We start from the raw sequence: 12884 nt of genomic DNA, 5'->3' as shown, positions 1-12884 counted from the left end.
TTAGGTGGTCTAGAAAAAAAATTTAGGATTGTAATAGCCCCCCGCTGAATGCCACACAGCAACGTGAAAACCCATAGATTTTTTTCCAAATAAAAAAAATGAGAACAGCAGACTACACTACAGCCTTCAATTGAAGTCTGGCTTTGCTTAATTGTACTTTTTGCACTCATCAGTCTCTCCTCTTCAGAGCAAGCTACAAAAATTGCCTGAATAGCCAAAGAAAAGTTTCCCACAGTCACTGGCCACAGAAAAACACCATTGTCCTTCCTCACAGTTTGATGGACAACATTTCTATAAATGGGTAGCCAGTCTGTCAATGGCACCCTTGCTGAAAAGGCAAAAGAAGAGAACAGATTCTGCCAATATCTGACAAAGCATGTTAACACATAATCAGGCATTCACTAGTCAGGCAGCTGCCCCTGGGACCTTCATAACACAGGTGCCTTTAAGCCATTTCCTATTCACAGATAAAGGAAACAAGCAGGAGATACCTGGGAAAGGAGCAGTCTATTATGGCTTGTAAAATGTCCATCTTCTAGGCTGCAGGCATAAAAACAGAAAGGACATAAAGGAAACTTCAGTTTTAATGGTTAAATTATAAAACAGCAGAATACTCACAAAACTCATAACTTTAGTCTTGGTCTAAAAAATGTTTAGTGGCAGAGCAGCATCAAGCCTCTGATTATAACAGGAGTCTTCTTCACTCCTTTGACCACATCAAACTGAGCAAATGAGCTCTCATGTCTCCAAAGCCAGTAACTGGAACAAAAATTTAGCCAACTCAAGTGTAGGTCCCCAGGCTATCACCTTCACCTATCACTTGTTCCTAGCCTGCTTTTGCCATGTATAATCCTATCCCTTGCTCACCCAGCTGTGATCACTAAATTCACCCTCTAACTGGGAACGTTGCAATTTTCAGTAGGACATGCTTGGTATTATTCAATAACTAGCCACTAAAAGTTGTTAAGCTGTGAGGTAAAGACCCACTTCAAGCTAACAGCATGACTTCCAGGGTATTCTATTTCCAGCCAGCCTGAGGAACAAGTGTCATTTGGTAGCCAATGTTATCTATGAGGCTATTAGATAGGGTGAGCATTTTAGCTTTAAAGAATACATCAAGTCTCTAGGGTTTGTTTTGCTTTACTGTTTTTAAGTTTCCTAAAGTAACCTTAATTCACACAAATTGTTAACACACAAAAAAGTGCCTTTTCTTGACAACACAGATTTGAACCATTTAAAAAATCAGAACATATTAAATGCTAAAATCTATGCCCGTAATCCTGCAAACATGCACATGCTTAACTTTGAGCACACAAACAGTCCCACAGACTTCACTTGGGCCAGACAGACACATAAAACGATGACTTTGATGAGACTACATAAGTGCTTAATGTTAAGCACATGAGTAAGTGTTTGCAGGATCAAGGCCTATGAAAATGGCTCAGGCATGTGCTGTTTCTTCCAGACATGCCCCCTGTAGAAGCAGCAAGGATAAAGAAATGTAAAACCACCACTGGAATCCTCCCTACATTACTATGAATCTCCTGTGGCCAACTATGCTGGCTTTATGTCATAATCCAAGGGCAGCACAGCAAAAAGTAGCCACGGTGGGGCCCAGAATTTGGCCTAATAAGAATAAACAACTATGAAAAAGTTCCTCTGTGTAGTTCTTTGTGAGACTGTGCTGAAGTCTGCCTTCCTGTAGATAGAAATATTCCAAAGTGCACTGACGTGACTTCTGAAAATTAGTTAGCTAAACAGATTTGCTTTTAAAAATAAACAATTTGTACATACATACAATAACAAATGTTTTTCCTATTATTAAAGCTCTTCACCAAAGGTGTTGTGTATATATATAAAATTCAGTTGAAGCCAAGATCTATAAAGATCTAATGGAAAAACAGCCTCAGAAAATGTAAATGAAAAATACAGTAACTATGTTATTTTTCTTCGACAGTTTTGAGAACAGCGTGAAACGTCTCAGAATTTCCCATATCTGTCTCACTAACCTGGAGTTACTCTTCTCACTTTTAAAAAAGGCTGCTTGATCCCACCAAAAATCTTTTAAAAAAATGGAATGGGATTCATCCTATATGAATCAAGTTCTGTACATGCTTTTGACCAATTAATAAATACCAAGGAGAAGGAACTATGAAGACAACCGATTCTAGCATCCTTATTTTAAGACAGGGCTGTGTGATATAAGCTAACAGTCATGTTTTATCTTTCCTTTCTGGCATTTGTATTTCTTATTTCAGACCAATTTTGGGCTTCCTGATTACTCTTATTACAGTTAGACAGTCCAAGTTCTAGAAATAAGAAATTGAGAGAACGGGGAATCTCTCATCTTTTAACTCCAAATTAGTTGGATAATAATAATGCTTATCTGTAGAAATAGAATTCAAAATATTAATTTTTCATTTACATGTGAGAAGTCAAAAGAGACTCTAAATAGTAAGCTGGACATTTGGAAATTTAACAATACAGTGAAGTCTCAGCTGGGTCTCTTGAATCAAATTCCACCCTCAGCTATCAATACCATCCCACTGACTCCAAGGGGACTGCACAGGGGTAATTAAGCATAGAACTTGTATAAAGGTAACAGTTGGTATTAAAGATTTTATTCAGATTCTTTAAAACAAAAAATAAAAATGAAGATGAAACTATATAATGTATAAGTTACCACATATCATTCTATATAAAAAATTATACACACAAAATATTCTTTAGGTATTTGTATGTTAGTTTCTGAACAGGCACAACACAAATAGTAGCATCAGTATGCTGCAACCTTGATCTGGAAACCCCGACCTGGAAACCCCAGATTTAGGTGCAAAAGTAGCTTGGTGTTCACCTTCTCCACTGAGACTGCCAACAGAGATGTTAATTGTGACGGTGTGGTTTGCAGACTGGACTGATCCCATCAACTCATTTGAATAGGTCATTAAACTGACATCAGACGGTACAAACGTTCTATTACTACTGATATGGACCAGTTCAAACTCGCAACATAGGCCCCAATCCTGCACAGTCTGACAGTGCTTAATTTTATACAGGTGACTAGTCCCATTGAATTTGATGGGACTAGTCAGGTACATAAAGTTAACCATGTGCATAAATGTTTGCGGGATCAGGACTTGAGATGACAAAGACTCCATTAACAATTCCTTGAGCTCCAATAGGAAAATATGTATAGTGAAAAGATGAATGTGACTTTTTATTTTGTCAACTTACTATGATATTGGTGGCTGTATAAGCACTTAGCCTATATTTTAAAGTATTATTTGTTTCATAATCAGCCAGAAGTAACAGAAAAATGTAGTATGTGGTACAAATATAGGATGCGATTTTCAAATGAGCCTATGGGAGTTAGGAACCTAATTCTTGCAGTTCATTGTGCAATGGATGTCTAAGTCCCTTAGGCTCCTTTTAAATAAATCCAAGCTGACACACTAAAAACTATGGCTCAAAAAGAAAAGAGCATAAAAATATAAAAAGGGAGTCATTTGTCAACCATATATAATGAAATATTCAAAAAGGCTAGAGAATCACTAGGTTATGTGATACCTTACTGAGCCAGCAATTCTTGCCTCTGAAATAAAATTGTTAACTGTGCACTTAGGCCTGGATCCAATTTCCATGGAAGTAAACGGACAGGTGCTCATTGGATCAGGCTCATAATGACAGATGTAATAACTGCCCAGTTACTTGGTTACAGAAATTTACAAGCTCAACTGCTCAAGCAGGAGGTGATTGTAAATTTGAAAGGCTTAGTAGTTTTGTAGCAAAGGGCAGAGAGGTTGTACCCATAGCAAAAGACTTAGTTCCCCACTAAGATGAAGTGTGCAGAGCTTGTAGTCATACAGTCTGAGCCCCATGAGCCCGATATGACACTGCACCGTATACTCTTCATAGTGATATTCTGATGATGTGATTATAGCATAATTATTATTTATTTTTGCAAGATAAGTCATGTGAGGTGTCATTGGAAAAGATATGATTTGAATATGATTATCCTATTTTGTATGCATGTATAATTTTTGTATCGGAAGTTATGAATATTGACTAAGTATCTGTATTTCAAATATAATTACACCTGAGTAATGCCCACTAGACAAGATGCTTCCAGTCTAGATAGCTGGTTGGGAAGGGCCTATTCAGGGAAATGAGCCATTAGGGAAAACAACAGGCCTTAGGAGAAGCTTATCTCTCACCTGTTGAGCCTTCCTGAGAATGCTACAGATAGCCTGTAACTAATGGCTGCTATGATCTTACAAGGACATGTGACCAGGCCACATGATGTTGGACTCCATCTTGGGATGTCAATATTTTTCCACAAACTGAACTGGGAATCAAGTTTTGAAACAAAAGATTCCCGCCATATGGTAAAGCTATATGAAGCAGGGAGTTACATCCTCTGTGGTTCTTCACTCCCCGCACAAGAAGACTCCTGGAAACATCTGAGGACCAAAGGGTATGGCTACATTTGAAATTTCATAGCACTGCCACGGCTCTCCCAGCGCTGCACGTACTCCACATCCTCATGGGGTTTAGCTTGCCGTGCTCCCAGCGCTGTGGCACTGTTTACATTGGCGCTTTACAGTGCTGTATCTTGCAGCGCTCAGGGGTTTTTTTCACACCCCTGAGCGAGAAAGTTGCAGTGCTGTAAAGCGCCAGTGTAGCCAAGCCCAAAGACTGAACTGGGGGAAGTGTTGGATCCAGGCTAAAGGGATTTCTAGCCTGTTTATGAAACACCTGGGGATTCCAAGATGCAAAGCCAGTGGAGCTTGTGCCTTAAGAATCTATAAGTCTGCCTGTACCATCAGTTAGGGTGAGAATATGCTATTCATACCCAATCTATTTAGTATATTAAGTTTAGTTTGTGTTTTTTGTTTATTTGCTAGGCAATCTGCTGTGATCTGTTTGCTTTCACTTGTGATCACTTAAAATATATCTTCTGTAGTTAATAAACTTGTTTTTGTTTTAATCTAAACCAGTGAGCTTTGACTGGAGTCAGGGCCAGCTCTACAGTTTTCGCCGCCCTAAGCAGCGCACCGAATTGCCACCACGGCGGGGGCAGTCCATGTGCCTTTAGGGTGGCAAGCGCATTTCCATGGCAGCGGCAGCTTCTATGTTTAGCTGAAGCCGCCCCAAACAGCTAAACGTAGAAGCTGCCACCAAATTGCCCTCACCATGGAAACGCGCCTGCCGCCATAACCGTGCAAGGACTGTCCCCCGCCCCCGCGTCCCCAGCGGCATTTCGGCGTGCTGCTTGGGGGCAAAATAACAGGGACTACTGCCTCTTGCAGATTGCCGCCCCAAGCACCAGCTTGGAATGCTGGTGCCTGGAGCCGGCCCTGACTGGAGTGCTTGGGGAAAATCTCTGCTTGGTTAGCAAAAGTGTGCATTGTTCTTTTCACATTGAGGGAGAAGTGGATTGGGTATTAAACCCACATACTGGCCTGATTTTTACCAGGGCAGGACGGTTCTGCTCTGTGGTCCCAGGCTGGGAAGCTGGTAGTTAGAAAACCTGCGAGTAACTACAGCTGGGTGTGTCCCTACCTGTGTGAAGGCTGGTGAAAGTGCAGGGTGGAGGGCTTTGCAGCTTGGCACAGCAGTGCAGTGTGAGAGGGAGCCCAAGCTGGTGGGTCAGGAGGCTCAGTGGTACCCCAATTCCAGGTGGCACCCTGGGGAGGACTCATCACACCCGAATCGGCTGACATGGGCCAGCTGCGGGTGCTTAATTGCAAGGGAGGTATGCCCCTATTGTCTTAGACAGGATTCCTCAGGTGCTTAAAGTTAGGCATACACTTAAGTACCTTGCTGAATCAGGGTTTTATGGTCTTGGTTAGAGCTATGGCTACTACTGGATGCTCACATAGCAGTTGAGTTTGAGAGTATTTTTTTTCATTTGTGCTTGGACAAAGGAGTATGACCTTTTACTTTGGACGTGGACCTTGCTATATCCGTCCTTTTTTTCACCTTGAGTCTTGACTACTATAATGTTTTCTACTTGGAGTTAAATCAGACCATTCAGAATCTAAAGCTAGTGTAGGACATGCCAGCCTGCATTTTAAGCAAAGCTTCATACTGAGAACACATAACACTTGTGTTCTGTGATCTTCATGTGTGCTTCTGAGTAGAATTCAAGGTGTTTATACCTTAAAGGTCTAACTTATCTGAACGATGCCTCTCTCCCACTTCCATGCTGCTACAGTTGGCTAATATCCACCTGGGCTGGAACTTTTCTGATGTAAGAGAAGGAGCTGTTGGTATGGTGTGGACCCTTCAACTCTGGAATGCACTGTCTTCACAAAGCTGAACCTTTTGAACACTCTGCAAAGTACATCTTTTTTCTTGGGGACTTGGAGAAAGGGCAGGTTGAATGTTGGAAAAGATTGTATTAGTATTATGTTAATTAGAAGGTACTGTATTTGTAACTCAGAGTGATGACTAGCTGATGTACATTTTTGTATATTAATTAAATGTTGTTATGAATTTTAAACTACATACAGGCACCCAGAGCTTGGTATGCGTGCTTATTATTTTATTAATATAGATAAATAAAGAAGAAAAATATTGCAAAGAAGACAAAGTTAAAGACAGCAGTATTTTGATGAAGTCAAATACCCTAGTGTTTGCATTTGTGTTAATATTTTCACAGGTTTCTTAATGTCTCAGGGAGCCATTTCTGGGACCAAAGCCTCATAAGAGCTAATCTTATCATATTTCAGTTCCTCAATGTTGGAAAATATCAAAAGAAAACCATTCCAAATTCCTTTCTTTCCTTGGTATTTGCATTGTTCAAATATCTTATCATTTAGCCAAATTATACATATTTAAATATTTTACTTTTTCCTTGTATGCTAATCTCTCAACCCTTGTATCTTTTGTCACTCTTCTATGAATGCTCTCCAATTTGCAAATATATTTCTGGTAATGACATGCCCAGAACGTACTTCTATATTTCAGGTATGGTCCTACCAGAGTCCTACAGGAACCCCACTAATGAGATGCAGCTTTATATGCAGACCAGAATTGCATTGGCCAGTTTTACTGCCATATCCCATAACAAACTTATGTCTACTTTACTCTCTGCTATAACTCTTAAAAAGAACAGGAGTACTTGTGGCACCTTAGAGACTAACAAATTTATTTGAGCATAAGCTTTCATGGGCTACAGCCCACTTCATCAGATGCATGCAGTGGAAAATACAGTAGGAAGATATATACACACACAGAGAACATGAAACAATGGGTGTTACCATACACACTCTAACACTTAACTGATCATTCTTGTTAGAATGTGTATGGTAACACCCATTGTTTCATGTTCTCTCTGTGTATATATATATATCTTCCTACTGTATTTTCGACTGCATGCATCCGATGAAGTGGGCTGTAACCCACAAAAGCTTATACTCAAATAAATTTGTTAGTCTCTAAGGTGCCACAAGTACTCCTGTTCTTTTTGTGGATACAGACTAACATGGCTGCTACTCTGAAAGCTATAACTCTTACGTGTCTTTTAGAATTACTGCTTTTCAGGTTCCTTCCTTCCACAGAATATGCCTGTTTCAAACAATTTTCCTCAGTTGTATGGGCTTATACTTTTGCCCAGTTTGATTTCATTTTCTTATTTTCTGTCCATGCATTATTCCTCTGTTGTAGTTTTACTAAGGGATTGGTGACTGATTGATTAATAATTGATTGAAATTGATTACTGATCAATCTTTTAGACCACAGTAATCAATAAAGGTTCATCTCCTGAGGGTTACAGCATCAGGAATATTATCTGTATCATGAGACTAAGAGACCCTACAAGCACACAAGAAACAATTACAATTTACAACTAGTCCCTTTATTAACAAATCCACTAAACAGATAAACAATCCCACAAGTCCTGAAATACGATAGCAGATAGAGAGATAAATGCCTAGTATTTACCCTATTAATTGCATCACTCACATCTCCTGTGGGGGGACCTTGGGTGTCAGTAATCATCTTCATCATCATCACTACTAGTGTTTGTCATCCTGGGATCTCCTAGTGTGTTTCTCCCTCTCCCCCCGACAACCAGGCCAGGCAACACCTTTTTATCCTTAGTTATTCTTACGCCTGCTAAGGCTCATACATATGCATAAGAGTTTCAACCCATTTTTCCTTATGCATACTTCCATACCCCACTAATTTAGGGGTGCTGCAACTCTCACTGATTAACCCTTTAGTTCCCCTCACTCTCATTAATATATACGTCAATGAGTTACCATAGCAACTTGAGGTTATTACAGAATCCACCAAAATGTTACTATTGGGCACCTTGTGATATTAACTGGTATGTTGTGGCATATTTTCCAGTCTAATGCAGCATAGCTTTCAGAATATCAGTACATCTTGTACTGTAATTTTACACTTAACAGTTTCAGGATTATCTTTTGGTTACCTAGCCATGCCAACTTATTTCAGGCCTAAGGCGTTATATGGCTGAGTTTCTTACAGGCCCGGTGTTACAATATTAATTCTTAAATTTCACCTCTATATCTTAAATATACTTAATATCTTTTATTATTGGCTACGCTGTCCTCATTCGTGTTCAGAACAATTAATTATCTAGTATCTTCTTTGAATTTCAGATTCTGAATGTACGGAGAGATCCACTTATGAAACTTCAAAATAGATCCAGGCCCCTCTTAGATAATGAAAACCAAGGAGACTACCTATGTCTTTTATATTGATAGGGATACTTAATGCTTCCATGAAGGAAACAAACTGCCATCAACATGAACAATTGCTATGATCTAGTCCTTGATTAATACACATTTGACGTTATTTGACATTAACAACCTTGCAAATTACTTCACAGTCTCTTACCTCCCTTTTCTAGTGAAGACCACTGAGAAGACAGTAGCAGCACAACTACAGCAGAGGTGGGGAAACTACGGCCTGTGGGACCATCCTACCCTGTCCTTGAGCTCCTGACCGGGGAGGGTAGCCCTTGGTCCCTCCCCCGCTGTCTCCCCTCCCCTGCAGCCTCAGTGCACCTCGTGGGCAGCAAGCTCCTGTCGCTCTAAGCAGCATGGTAAGGGGGCGGTGGTGGCACATAGGCAGCGGCAAACATTTGTAGGTGATTCCAGGGGGCACTCAGGGGACAGGGAACAGTTGGATTGGGAGGAGGTTCTGGGACAGGGCAGTCAGGGGTCGGGGAATGGGGGGGAGGTTGGATAGGGCGTGGGAGTCCCAGGGGACCTGTCAGGGGGCGGGGGTGTGGATAGGGGTCAGGTGGAGTCAGGGGACAGGGAGCAGCGGGTTGGATAGGGGATGGGCTCCCGGGGAGGCAGTTTGGGGCAGGAGTCCTGGGAGGGGGTGGTCAGGGAAGAAGGAACAAGGGGGGTTGGATGGGTTGGGAAGTCTGAGGGGGCAGGGGCAAGGCTATTTGGGGGGCACAGCCTTCCCTACCCGGCCCTCCATACAGTTTTCCACCCTGATGTGGCCCTCAAGCCAAAAAGTTTGCCCACTCCTGAACTATAGTAACACTCAATATTCTCCCTTTTTTAAGGCCCAAAATTAGTTGGGGTTCACTCCTGGATATGGTAACAAAACCATTACTCCCAGTGGTTAATCATCTTGTAAAGAGAATGAGCAGAGGTTAGATGTCCACACTGGTGCTATTAGATCTATCAGCCATGTTCAATACTTTAATGGGACACACAGAAGTACTTTACATGGGCTTTGCTCATTCTTTCCAAAGACCAAGGAGGGCTGTGTTGGACAACTGTTCTTCTTCTCCTAGGGATCTCTAGTCCACAGGAATCAGTCTCATTACTCCTTATGTTCATATACATGAAGCCACTGTGGGAGACTATGAGATACCATAGATCAGCGTCACCACCAATAGTCTTATGATATTCAGATCTATGTCTCCTTTTCTTCATTTACAGATAGAACTGTTTCGCCACTCCAAAAGCACTTGCCAGATATAAGAATAAAATGCTTGTGGACAGAGGAAATACTTTGAGTCTCTGCTAGTTAGTAAAGCTGAAAACTAAATTGAGGGCATTCATCTATCAATTGCTAAAGTGGTTCCAATCTTACTGGATACAGCTCTGTTCCCAGATAGCAACAATGGTCTGATACACCTTCTCTTATCTTCAGCTGGTCAATAAACTGCAACCTCTCTCAGAAGTGGAATTTGCTATAGTTACCCATGCTGTTGTCACTCCAAGGCTGACAAATGTAGTAAGTGCTATTTCACCCTACCCTTGAAGCCCACTTGGAAACTTCAGTCACTGCATAATGTTATTGCCCGTATCTTGTGCAACAGAGATGAATGAGAAAATATTATACTTGCGTTTCATACTGACTAGCAAGTCACTTTCATGTGCAATTCAAAGTGCTGTGGTTTGATGGATTTGTTTTTGTTTTTTTTAATTTAGAGAGCCCCATTTTCATCCAATCACAACATTTATATATTGTCTATCCTACAGGTTTTACTGCATGAGTCTGTGGCACGAAAGTCCCAGTTGGCCATTCTTGCCTGCAAAATATTTTTTGACACCCCTTTCCAAACTCAACTGATATATTTTCTCTATTTGCACAGCTAGTGTTCTCTCCCTTTTTTCAAGGACATGTTTGCAGGAAAAAGCTACCAAAGTACTTTCAAAGTAAAAATAATTAAAATGGAGGTTGTCCTCAGCATTTATAGTTCCTCTAAAACAGGAGGACCTCTAGAAGCAGGCTTTTCAGGACCCCACATTGGCTCTGACCGCCAGAAATCCATCTAAACCCAAGTCTAGCAACTTAGAAAGTAAGTCTATACTGCAAAGAAAAACCACAGTGCTGAGTCTCAGAGTCAGGTCAATGGACTCAGGCTTGTGCTGTGGGACTAAAAATAGTAATGTAGATATTCCTGCTGTGGCTAGAACTCAGGCTCTGAAAACCAGCCAGGGGAGAAGGCCTGAGAGTCTGCGCTGCAGCCCATGTGTGAATATCTACACTGCTATTTTTTGCCCCTGAGCCCCTCAAGCCTGAGACAATTGAACTGGGCTGTAAGATTCAGTGTCTCAGGCTTTTCTTTGCAGTGTAGCTATACCCTTAGATCTTCATGAAAGATGCAATTTTTTGTTCAACCAACTTACAAACTGTAGGCATTGGAATCCTCCTTTGAAATTAATCTCCTGTGGAAATGACCAGTATTTCCCTATTTCTGTTTTTTCAAAGTAGTGGGCTTGATTGCTATGCAGAGACAGAGTATTTCTTAGGAAATATTTTCACTAAATAAAACGGTGTAAAGTTTTGTACAAATTCTACAGTGAGAAATGCCCTACAAATATCTGCAATAATAATAATTAATTAATTTGTATTTCTATAGTACCTTTTACTCAAGAATCTCAATCTGCTGTACAGTGATTACCTCACATGGATATTGTGAGGCTAATTTAGAAAAGCATTATTATTCCTATGTTACAGATAGCAAAAACATGGGCTCGTCTTTACTGTTGAAAAACCACTGCATTTTTTTACCTCAAGTTATCTAATGCATGTAAGTTACCCTAAGATAAAAACATCAAAAGGTAAACTCACCAATATCAGCCTTATATCCCACTCTGGGTTTGATCTCATAGTACCTAGTCTTCATTGTGTTTTTCCTTTGGCTTAGCTTTGGGAGGAATAGGGAGGGAGATAACATCTGATCCAGCTGGGGCTACTCCTTTCCCCCCCATGATTCCTCAGGACCCAAAATGATGCAAGGAAGGCCCCATTCTGAGGGAACTAAGCCTTCCCCTCACCCAGGGCCAGCTCCAACATTTTTGCCACCCCAAGCGGCGGGAAAAAAAAGAAAAAGCTGCGATAGGCAACACTTCTTCATTCTTAGGCGGCAATTTGGTGGCAGGACCTCCCCTCCAAGAGGGACTGAGGGATCTGCCATTGAATTGCCGCTGAAGAGCCAGATGTGCCGCCCCTATCCCTTGGCCACCCCAAGCACCTGGCCCTGCCCTCACTTCCAGCCATGTAGACTCAGGGAAGAGGAAAAACTCCAGCATGGCACCAGCCCAGGGACCAGAGACTGAAGCCACTAGAAGCAGCTCTTGAAGTTCTGGGAAGATAGGTGAGCAGAAACCCACCCACAGCTGAAGGCCCCTCCCTTAGCTACTGAATCCAGGGTTCAAATAATTATGAGGGACAACTAATGAGAAAACAGGGACAGGAATGAGGGGTACAGGGACATAAGCCAGGAGCCAGAAGGGAACACCAACCAGAGAACCCCAGACAGTGGGCACTGTTTCTCAAAGTGTTTGGGGACCAAGTGGACACAGCCCAGAGGAAGACAGCAGGAGCAACTGTAGAAGCAATTTCAGCAGAGAACTCTGGACACAGATGACACCATCAGTTCTTACTCTAGACATTTTTCTCTCTCTCTTAATTTCAGACTCACTCGTACTGCCCTCCATCCTCTCTTCTCCCCATCTTTCTTTCATTCTCCCCCTCACCTCTCAATGTCCCTTCTCTCTTCCTTTGTTTTCCTTTCGGTTAATTCCTTCCTGCCTTCCCTCCTTACCTACTCCTGTCCTATAAGCCTCAACCAAAAACTATAACAAAAAACCCAATCAAACAACAGCTACAAAAATGTGTACGTAACATGTTGTTTACAAAGCATCATTTTGTTCAGTCTGCTTGTATGTTATATCCCTTTGTCTCACTTTATATCTGGCTTGTCTATTCAGCTCTTTAGGACATTAATCAGCTCTTAGCTGTGTTTCAACTGTGCTTAGCAAAACAAATCCTCGTTGTTAACTGTGGTCTCTAGACAACATTACTGTAATATAAATAAAATAAAAAGATCTTGGTATGCTAGGTTCTGCTATGATGAGGTGTACGTGCATGCT

Source organism: Chelonoidis abingdonii, chromosome 4, assembly GCF_003597395.2.
Source record: "Chelonoidis abingdonii isolate Lonesome George chromosome 4, CheloAbing_2.0, whole genome shotgun sequence".
Classification (NCBI taxonomy): Eukaryota; Metazoa; Chordata; order Testudines; family Testudinidae; genus Chelonoidis; species Chelonoidis abingdonii.
Note: the sequence above shows the minus strand (reverse complement) of the source record.